Raw genomic sequence first — 11,727 nt, 5'->3', positions numbered from 1 at the left:
AGAAATCGCTCGGACACCATTACATGAAGCAAGCGTTTGCTGCTCATGAACTTTGCATTTTTAAACTCTTCATATAATTGAATACTAATCAGTGAAGAACACCATCTTTCAGCAATATTTATAAATACTCCAGTAAACATTAATATAAATCCTATTCCTACAGTACTCCTGCTAAGACAGTTTTTGTTTTATTTCCCTTTTAAAAAACGACAAGTTCAGAAATATCAAAGTGTTTTGAAACAATGAAATCAAAATATTAATTCAGTCAAATATACATTTAAGTGTATAGTAACTGAACACATACGTGTGCATTTGTTTTTTGCATGTTCAATTTAGTAATTGACTGCTCACTTGTCTGCTGAAACTCAACATGGCAGCTGAACCAACAGGAAAAAAATGCAACATTTCAGTAAAAGACTAGAGCTAAATAAAAATCTGATGATCTGTGTGAGGACGGTGGGATAGATAGTTTTGCTGTCATTCCATTGGTTTATGTACGAGTCAATACCATTAAAAGATCATATTGCCAGTCGTAAACATGTAGAGAACAAGAAAGCAATTAAGACGGCATCAATGGCAAAGCACTGCATTCTTCTATGCTGAAAAACTTAGATCTAAGGTGCTTGTACTGCGCTCAATCTGTGGCTTTCCCCAAAGTAAGCGAAATTGAGTGTTTAATTATTGTTTAGTTTATTTCTTTCCATGCCACCAGCCTTTTAGTAAATCTATAATTAGCAATATTGAACCATGGCCGTTTCTTAATTAAATATTATGTGACAAACAAGCTGAAAGCTATTTTTCTAGCTATACATTCCTCAACGGACATTGGTTGCTTTACTGTGTATAAAATATAGTTACTACACACTGTTTCATAAAGATTTTGTCTGGAGATACCTTGTTAAATCTTGCAAATAAAGCAGAATTAGCAAAGAGACAATTGAGAGAATTAATTATGCATTTTTACATTAAAAGGGGCGCTCCTTAAATTACAATCAGGTAATACACAGCAGTGAAACTGTTTAGAGCAACAAGTCAGTCAATAAATACACTTTATCAGTGTGTCATATTGTGACCTGGTTATTATAATACAGTAAAACTAAATTTGTGGAGTACACAGGATTACTCTCACATGACATTGCTAGACTTACTAAACTCATTTTTGTTATTGTAATAGCAGCAATAGAATACAGGTCTTTTCAAAACTTCTTTGTAGACTGAATTACATTATTAGTGGAAGACTGTAAATATGATTCTTACAACAGTGCTGTACATTTTATTTTCTGAACTATTGTAATTTTAATGCTTGGGTTTTCCACTTATTTTAATGCCAGAAATGAGTCAAGTGATGTCTCTAAACACAGGTCTGAAGTGTCTTCAGGTGCTTTACTTACTAGTACTGCAACAAGAGTCTTATTAAAACAATGCTTGGCTTTAATAAAAATAAATTGTGGTTACTTAATTTACTTTTTAACTATCAACATTATATTTATGTTCAAATGCCATGTTTAGGTAATACGTTGATAGAAAGTGTGTGTGGCCGGGTGGAATTGGCCATTTTTGAAAAAAGGAACTTGCTATTCCCAAGAATAAAGAATTAGTAGCCCTAAAGATGGTTACAATTGAAGGCAGTGCAGGTGCCAGTGTTTTTTATACAGTAGTATAAAGCAATTCTATGCAGGCCACCAGTTAAGCGCGCAATCTGTATCTATGATAACTGACAGGGCTGCAGTTATGACAGGATCTCAGACAGTCTTCATAAATATACACTTCATAAAAAAACTATTTTAGTTTCTCAGTAAGTTATATACATAACAAATAAATAAATCTACTTTCTAGTGTTTATAGTTGTAGTCCATCACACTGATTGAACTCGAGGATCCATTCCTACATCAGACTCAATGCAGCTACTACTGGGGGTGCTCACCCCCATTTTGCAGAAGCTGTCATTAAAACATGTTCCTGCTTTTGGGTTTCTCAAACTCCATGATTTCTCATGTTCAGCTTTGTGGACGTTAATCCTTTTGCTTTTTTCTCTTGACCAGTAAACTGGATATTGCAACAGGACAATGTGAAGACCCCTGGTTTTATTTTGTTGGGTTTTAATGAATTAAAACAGTTTAACAATTCTGTCTCACTCTAGATTCATATACATTACAGATGATGTAAGCCATGCAAACATCCGTGTTCCTAGACAGGGAATTTGAACTCTTGCTGTTAGCCCTTTAGAAGAAAGCTGATTTTGCCTTAAACGGTTACATTGCACCAAGCTGGGAAATTCTTAGAAACTCGCTCCCAAAGACTTGGCAGAAAGTTCCACAGATCAGTCACTGGTATCACGTGGAGCTGGACTGTCACTTGACTGGAAAGTGCTTTTTATTAACTGTTTTTGGTAAAGTAATTAATGTACAAAGCCACCAAGTTCGGTGTATTTTACAAAGAGAGTGAATTAGTCAATGTTTTAAAGTAACTAGAGAGTACTGATCAGGATTACTTAATGGGATGTGTGATGGTAAACATTATCTGCACAGTTTAATAGGTCTGATGTTTCCAATTTTTCAATGATTTTAGCACCTACTTTTCTATAGTCCAAATTTAGATTCTGAGAAAATGTGCTGCTTTTACTTAGTTTGTTAAGATATGTCTAATATTCATGACCAGAGGAATGTTCGAATTAGAAGTTGTCCTGACAGATTGAGATATTGTCACAGGTTGAAGAGAGGGTCTTTATATGGCCCTGTTCACAGCTGGAGAGTACTGATGGAATAAAGGGTGGGAGGTGAGGTCAGAATACCTCGTAATGGTGACTGAACTCTAATGAAGTGCAACATTCTTTCAGATTTGTGTAATGGAACAGCATGAAGAATTCGCAGGGGAGTTTTTAAACACAGCCTAGGAACCTGTTGTCTCCAGTGCTAAAAAAGGGGTTTGAGGAGAGCCAAGCAGAACTGATTCTGATGTTTAAAAGATTTCCAGTTGACATATTGGGGGTGATTTTATGCTTAATAAAAGTGAAATCCAAAGCAAAACTGCCAAGCACAATTGAAGTGTAAATAGCTGGTTACCCATTAGATTTTGAATTCAGATGTTTGGGACTGTATTCATAACGCATTCTGCTAAATGAATTGCCATGCTGTGTTTTAATCGGTGTGCTAAATTTGTGAATGTATTTTTCCAATACCGATAGGGTTAACACAACTGATGCGTGTTGCTGCTTGTCTCATCACTGCTGAAAAGATCCATCTGAGATACAGGATTAGTAGAAATGTGACCCTTTTGGAGAAGCATCAGTTTTCTTTACAAACAAAGATCTTGCAGTTACAATGCTGTATCCAAACACTGCTAAGTAACAACTGTTACAACTAAGTAGTAACAGAAAATGCAAGGGTGAAACTAATGAAACTGAAGATGATGAATGTCATGGCTAGTGCCTGTATCAGAGAGGAGAAGTTGTACATTTTAAATCTATGCTGAGATGTATTCTAAGTTATGGGTGGTATATGCAAAGGTAAATAACTCTTCTAAGGGGGCGTCCGTTCACCCATATTACTGAACTCTACTGTTTCACAACTTGTTTTATTATTTACAAAAGTAGTGTAAATTGTTGTTGTCTATGCTGGAGTTTATTCAATTGATGTATACTTCCTGATTATAATATTTAGACTAGGAGTAAAAGAGGATGAGATCAGATCTCTGTCTCCAGATCAAGTTTTTATTTAGCCATATCTGGTCAGGAGCAGTGTGATTACAGGTGTGTATATACACCAGGCATCTGATTACAAGTGTGTATGTACACCAGGCAGCTGGCTTATTGCTTGAGCAGAACCTCCTACTCCCCTAGTGCTGCTAAAAAGCAGTGATTGTTTGCCTGTATATTACCATCTGCTGTTCACAGACAGCCAATAGGTTTTCAACTTTACAGAGGCAGCAGGTTCAAGACAATCACCAGGTTTATTAACCCCAATAGCCTCAATTTGAAACACTTTATTTTCTTTATTAAAAGAGATTTACAAGAAATAGGCCGTGCAATAGTTTAAATCCCACGGGAGGTGGCTGTGACTTGCAGATACATTGCTGGATTGTTTAACATTTGCATCCATCCATCAATATTTATTACAAAGTAATATTTTATTTTTTTATGATTTTTCACTTTAATTCAGGAAGGATGTGTGTACTTTTTTGGCTGCCCAGCAGGTGGTGCTAGCAAACCCTTAATGCGCCCAGATTTATCTATCCTCTAGACTGCAGCCTTCACTGTTCGTAAACTAGGAAGTGGCTGCTTCCTAGTACTGATTGTAAAACTGGATTCACTTTGCAACCTCTCAAATGGGAAGTCATTGGACCAATGTTCTAAATCACAAACAGGCCGATCATCAGTCCATCAGTAAAGCAGTTCGTGTTAACACTACATTGCTGTCCCATTTTAAGGAAGCTGTTTTAGAAACAGTATCTGAACACTACACCTATAGGAATGTTATGTGACACTGCTGGGGTCCTGTGTGTGTTGGGTCAACCTTTGACTTCACCAGTCCGGAAGTCAACAGTAACAGAGGTGAGAATGAATGCAGGTACATTAACACTGTAATGAGTCTTTGCTGTTTGTAAATATTGCAGGCTGTGTTGAAAGGTTCGGACAGCTGGCTGAATCGTAAATGGGCAGCTCTAGACTGCCCTTCTATAAAGAAAAGTGGAATTTGAGGTGTATAGATTAGTAAGCATTTTCTCCAGGGCAAAATTATGCCTTTTTTGACCCTAGGCTGAAAAAAATATATATTTTTATTTTTTCTGGAAAATAAGTAACTTTTTTTTTTTTCTGTCAACTGATAGTTGAACATAACCACTTGAGTCTTGTCTCCAGCTTCTTTCGGTAACATTGAACTTGGTTTGGCATTCTGTATGTATCATTGGTTCTGTGGGAGAGGTCGAGGTGTGAACATGTGTCTGCTAAAGATTACCCAATTGACAACTGTTTTCTGTAAAACAAACTTTAAATGTTACAAAATTAAAACACTGAAAGGCCAATTGGTGTCCTTAAATTAACATTTCAGTTTGGAAGCAGATGACAATGTTATTGTCATTTGTTTTGGTTTTACTGTTACTTTTCATAACTCTATCTATCTATCTGTCCCCCACCAGAAGTAAAGCCATGCACAAACTGTTCCTTTTAAGTAACTAGAAAATGCCCTTCAATTAACCTAAAGAAAAATCTGCACCTTTCCTTTGGAGTTCAGAAATAAATGGCTAGCTAGGATCCTGGGAGTGAGAAGGTACACTTGACAGAAAAGCTCATAACTTTTCTTTACAAAAGTAAGCGCTAACCAGCTTACCAGCCCTTTGAAGAACCTAGCAAGCTGTTTTTATTTTCCAATGCTCTTGAGTGTATTTGCTTAGCAGTGTATTTGCTTGTGTGGTTACTTTGCTGACAGGAGGGTAATGTCACACCTCTCTTATCATCCTAACCCCTTTGAAGGCAGGAATCATTGCATCTTCTAGGCATGGTGCTTTTCATTGTTCCTGTGAATCATCCGTTTTACAGGAGGGTAATTTGTTTGACATTTGAAACTGAATGCAACTTTTTTTTTTCACTTTTTATAGTAATAGCTGATTTTTTTTTCTATATTTGCCCGCATGGCTGTAATGTATTTTGAGTGTTAAGATGAATACTAATAATAGTATCAGCATGTAGTATATAGTATCAGATGTGACTTGTAATAAATGTCTGTGCAAAAGCAGGTCACATACCTTCTGATAATCACGTCAATTTGTGCTAATCCATATTATGTTTTGTCAGAATTCTGTCATTAGGTCGCAGGATATAATAAACAAAAGTGTGGCTTACAGAATAAGCCAACCATAACTGGAGAGTATAACAGAACGCTATAATGATCTGTCTACAGATTCCCAGCTGCAGACCCAGGTAATCTCAATACACGGAAACACACACACACACACCAAACTCACACTCCAGCCAATTTCTCATGTTTTGCCACTTGCACCTGGCAGGGGCAGCAGTACTGTTTATAATAAGCAGCTCAGTTAGAAGAGGGTATCTTTGATGTGTTTCCTCTTATCTACAAAGCTGCCAGCATTTACAACACAGCCATTTTAATTTGCTTGAGAAAATACATTGGAATGTGCTCTCCTTATCTTATTGAAAAGATATAGTTTAGCTGAAGGGGTTTTAATCAATTACAGCAGTTGATTAGTCAGAACTGTATAGCAGTTTTACAGTTTTTTAATTGGTACCTTTTTTTTCTCATCGTCTGTGACCAGCAGAGCAGTTTCAAGACTAGGATCTGTAACACACCTCGGCCTTTTCTTGCACCCAATTAGAAACTCACACAAAACAACTTTTTTTCTACAACAGAGGGTTAGTGTGTTTTCGATTTTACATCAAATAAAACACAATGTTTGTTTCCCTTTTCGTTTCAAATACAGTCAAACCAAAGTTTGAAATGGGGTTCTTGTAGCATGATCAATAAGAGAATCTGAGGGTGTGCAAGTGCCTGTGTATTAATGGATGGAAAGTGGTTTAGCATAAGCTGTAGATGGTCCTCTGAGAGTTTTCTGAAAATAAGCCTTTCCATCAAGCCAACCAAGGAACTCTTTTAATCTCCCAGTCATAGTCCCTGTCTGTTACAAAATTGCACTTTTATATTTAAATAAATTTAATAAATCCACTAAAACAATTGGGGTTATTTTCAAAGCACTTTAATTGACTTTTTTTTTTTTTTTAAGGAGTAAAACACCTACTGGCTTAACAAGTATAAAACATCACAATAATGTAATTGGAGGCAGCTTAATCTCTTTCGTTTGTTTCTCAGTTTTATCCGTTACTGTTGAATTGTCACCTTTCAAACAGTAGGACTTGATTAAAGATTAGAGTAAACACTTTGAAAATGTGGCTGTTGGTGTCTTTGTTAAGATCAGGGTGTTTTTCTTCACTTAGCATTCAATTCAGAAAGGATAATTCACCCAGTAAAGTTACCAAAGCAGAAACAGTTACCCAGATGTAGATAAGCAGTTTTTAGTTGTTTGTAGTTTTATAATTTTAACACATTTTTTCCTTTTATCTAAAAAATGTGCTAATAACAATTTAGAGTACAAAAGGCCCTAAAATACAAAATGGAAAATGCAGAATTTTGGAGATGTTTTAAAATGTCCTACATTACTCGCTTTTATATCAGTTGTTTTCATAAAGTGACTTGAACATAAAAGAAGCAAAACATTCTTGGAATGTCCTTTTTTCCTCTCCGGTTACAGAAGGTGGCATTCATCCATCCATTGCCTGAGGCACAGCTTTAAGTGACGCTGTTTGAACTGTCAGAGCACCTGAAACCCTTCCAAGGGAGGCCAGCGCTCATGTATCCCATGGAAATTCACGGTGGAATAATAGAACAAGGCTCTGGCTTGCTTTTGTCAGTTCCAATCCCTTGTTCATTTTGGAGGTAACACTCAGCAAGCCTGTTTAAGCCGTTCTTGTTTGTCCACAGGTGCGCCACTGATGGAAGTGGAGAAACCCTGTGAGGAAACAGGACAGGTATTCAGAGAATCAGTAGAAGTGCTCCACCTGGGATCTATTTCAGGCAGATTTCAGCCCTTTCATGGAAGGCTGGGTTTGAATACAGGATCGATCACAAGCAAGGGTGGGACGGATTCCGCTTTTTAAATTCCAATTCCTTTATAAAATAAACCCTAGTTCCAATTCCTTCAAAGCCAATTTCATTGACTGACAGTGGCTTCAGTGTAAGTAATTTGCTGTACTGTGAGAAGCTCATGTTAACAGAATACTGCCAATTGCAATTTTGATCAGTGATGTGTTGGAATTGATTAAAAGGGAATGGGAACTGGTATTGGAATTGGGAATTGATTTTTAAAAAAGTAATTGATCCCAACCCTGATCACAAGAAAAATGAGTTTAGTGGTCTGAACTTGTAAACAATGGCCAAGGAGAATGTAAAAATGAAATAGCAGTAGGGCCTGTAAAATAATGAAAACATGCAGGCAGGAAGTTACTAGAATACAATTGTTACAGATAACAGGAACATTATTACTGTACTGTACTGTTGCTGTATGCGTATATATACAGTGCCTTGCAAAAGTATTCAGACCCCTGACCAATTCTCACATATTACTGAATTACAAATTGTACATTGAAATTTCATTCTGTTCGATATTTTTTTTTTTAAAACACTTAAACTCAAAATCAATTTTTGTAAGGTGACGTTGGTTTTATGTTGGGAAATATTTTTAAGAAAAATAAAAAACTGAAATATCTTGCTTGCATAAGTATTCAACCCCCACACATTAATATTTGGTAGAGCCACCTTTCGCTGCAATAACAGCTTTAAGTCTTTTGGGGTAAGTATGTACCAGCTTTGCAGAGTGTCGGAGTGATTTTGGCCCATTCTTCTTGGCAGATTTGCTCCAGGTTGTTCTGGTTGGTTGGACGACACTTGTGGACCGCAATTTTCAAATAGTGCCATAGATTCTCAATGGGATTGAGATCAGGACTTTGACTGGGCCACTGTAGGACATTCACCTTTTTGTTCTTGAGCCACTCCAATGTTGCTTTGGCCTTGTGCTTGGGATCATTTTCCTGCTGAAAGGTGAATTTCCTCCCAAGCTTCAGTTTTTTAGCAGACTGAAGCAGATTCTCTTGCAGTATTTTCCTGCGTTTTTCTCCATCCATTCTTCCTTCAATTGTAACAAGATGCCCAGCCCCTGCTGATGAGAAGCATCCCTTATCCAGAAAATGTGACCGGAACTTTAATGGTTCACAGGTGGAGGCCAATGGTAAGGTAATTGTGTCCTCGTTAGGGCAATTTCTTTCTTCGGTGCAAACTGGGAGCTTCTACAGCACAGGGGTTGAATACTTATGCAAGCAAGATATTTCAGTTTTTTATTTTTCTTAAAAATATTTTCCAACATAAAACCAATGTCACCTTACAATAATTGATTTTGAGTTTCAGTGTTTAAAAATAAAATATCAAACAGAACGAAATTTCAATGTACCATTTGTAATTCAGTAATATGACAGAATTGGTCAAGGATCTGAATACTTTTGCAAGGTACTGTGTGGTGTGTGTGTGTGTGTGTGTGTGTGTGTGTGTGTGTATAAATATTGATATATATATATATATATGTATGTATGTATATATATATATATATAGATATATATATTATACATATGTGTGCATAGATATATCTATGCATGTGTAGTTTTATCTGTCACTTGTGTGTATATATATGATATATACATACATACATATTATATACATATATCTTATATATATATATATATATATATATATAATATATATATATATATATATATATACACCACACACACACACACACACACACACACACACGGCTCTCAAAAGTATTCACCCCTCTTGGACTTTTCCACATTTTATTGTGTTACAACATGGAATGAAAATGGATTTAATTAGGAATTTCTGCCACTGATCAACACAAAAAAAGTCCATAATGTCAAAGTGAAAAATAAAATCTACAAATTGTTCTAAATTAATTACAAATATAAAACAGAAAATAATTGATTGTATAAGTATTCACCCCTTTTGCTATGTCACACCTAATTAAGCTCTGGTGCAACCAATTGTCTTTAGAAGGTACATAATTAGTTGAATGGAGTCCACCTGTGTACACTTAAGGTGTTTCATGTGATTTCAGGTTAAATACACCTGTCTCTGGTTATTACATTTCCTAACAAAAACTACATCATGAAGACGAAGGAACATTCAAAGCAAATCCGGAAAAAGGTTCTTCTGAAACACCAATCGGGTAGGATATAAAAACATTTCTGAAGCATTGAATATCCCCACAGAGCACAGTAAAGTCCACTATTAAGAAATGGAGAGAATATGGCACAACTGTGAATCTGTCTAGAACAGGCTGTCCTCAAAAACTGAGTATCCGGGCGAGAAGGGCACTAATCAGGGAGGCCACCAAGAGGCCTATGGCAACTCTAAAAGAGTTACAGTCTTAAATGGCTGAGCTGGGAGACACTGTGCATATGGCAACAATAGCCCGGGTGCTTCACAAAACTGGCCTTTATGGGAGAGTGGCAAAAAGAAAGCCATTGTTGAAAAAAACTCACATCAAATCTTGGCTAGAGTTTCCAGAAGCATGTTGGAGACTCTGAGACCAAGTGAAAGAAGATTCTGTGGTCTGATGAGACCAAAATAGAACTTTTTGGCCTCAACGCTAAGTGCTATGTTGGGCGCAAGCCTAACACCGCACATCATCGTCAGAACACCTGCCCTACCATGAAGCATGGTGGTGGCAGCATCATGCTATAGGGATGCTTCTCTGCATCAGGGCCTGGAAAGCTTGTGAAGATAGAGAACAAAATGGATGCCGCAAAGTACAGAGAAATCCTGGAGGAAAACCTTCTGAAGTCTGCAAAGGACCTGGGACTTGGGAGAAGATTCAACTTCCAGCAGGACAATGACCCCAAACATACAGCCAAAGCCACACTGGAGTGGCTTAAAAACAAAATGGTCAATGTCCTGGAGTGGCCCAGTCAAAGTCCGGACCTCAATCCAATTGAGAATATGTGGAAAGAGTTGAAAATTGCTGTTCACCAAAGGTCCCCATCCAACTTGACAGAGCTTGAGCTTGAGCAATTTTGCAAAGAAGAGTGGGCAAAAATTGCAGTGTCCAGGTGTGCAAAGCTGGTAGAGACTTATCCAGATAGACTCATGACTGTAATTGCTGCCAAAGATGTACCAAATATTGACTCAAGGGGGTGAATACTTATGCAGTCAATTAGTTTCTGTTTTGCATTTGTAATTAATTTAGAACAATTTGTAGATTTTATTTTTCACTTTGACATTATGGACTTTTTTTGTGTTGATCAGTGGCAGAAACTCCTAATTAAATCCATTTTGATTCCATGTTGTAACACAATAAAATGTGGAAAAGCCCAAGGGGGTGAATACTTTTGAGAGCCACTGTGTGTATGTGTGTGTATATATATACAGTACTGTGCAAAAGTTTTAGGCAGGTGTGAAAAAATGCTGTAAAGTAAGAAAGCTTTCAAAAATAGACATATATATAATAGTTTATATTTATCAATTAACTAAGTGCAAAGTGAGTGAACAGAAGAAAAATCTAAATAAAATCCATATTTGCTGTGACCACCCTTTGCCTTCAAAACAACATCAGTTCTTCTAGGTACACTTGCACACAGTTTTTGAAGGAACTCGGCAGGTAGGTTGGCCCAAACATCTTGGAGAACTAACCACAGTTCTTCTGTGGATTTAGGCAGCCTCAGTTGCTTCTTTCTCTTCATGTAATCCCAGACAGACTCGATGATGTTGAGATCAGGGCTCTGTGGGGGCCATACCATCACTTCCAGGACTCCTTGTTCTTCTTTACTCTGAAGATAGTTCTTAGTGACTTTCGCTGTATGTTTGGGGTCGTTGTCATGCTGCAGAATAAATTTGGGGCCAATCAGATGCCTCCCTGATGGTATTGCATGATGGATAAGTATCTGCCTGTACTTCTCAGCACTGAGGAGACCATTAATTCTGACCAAATCCCCAACTCCTTTTGCAGAAATGCAGCCCCAAACTTGCAAGAAACCTCCACCATGCTTCACTGTTGCCTGCAGACACTCATTCGTGTACCACTCTCCAGCCCTTCGGCGAACAACCTGCCTTCTGCTACAGCCAAATATTTCAAATTTTGACTCATCAGTCC

General features: G+C 37.2%; 1 protein-coding gene across 2 annotated transcripts in view; it reads left to right on the top strand.

Moving 5' to 3' along the window:
* Positions 1–7,372: 7,372 nt before the first annotated feature.
* LOC121319287 (laminin subunit alpha-5-like) overlaps positions 7,373–11,727 on the top strand; it is an 86,696-nt gene continuing 82,341 nt past the window's right edge. Inside the window, exon 1 of one of the 2 annotated variants that reach the window (XM_041256555.1) lies at positions 7,373–7,445. The gene's annotated coding sequence lies outside the window, so the exon portion shown is untranslated. Of the gene's footprint in view, positions 7,446–7,467; positions 7,538–11,727 lie in introns of those variants that run through there. The other variant, XM_041256554.1, reaches the window with a different exon arrangement.

The sequence above is a fragment of the Polyodon spathula genome, chromosome 8 (assembly GCF_017654505.1).
Source record: "Polyodon spathula isolate WHYD16114869_AA chromosome 8, ASM1765450v1, whole genome shotgun sequence".
NCBI classification, from domain to species: Eukaryota; Metazoa; Chordata; class Actinopteri; order Acipenseriformes; family Polyodontidae; genus Polyodon; species Polyodon spathula.
This window is presented reverse-complemented; position numbering and strand designations above follow the sequence as displayed.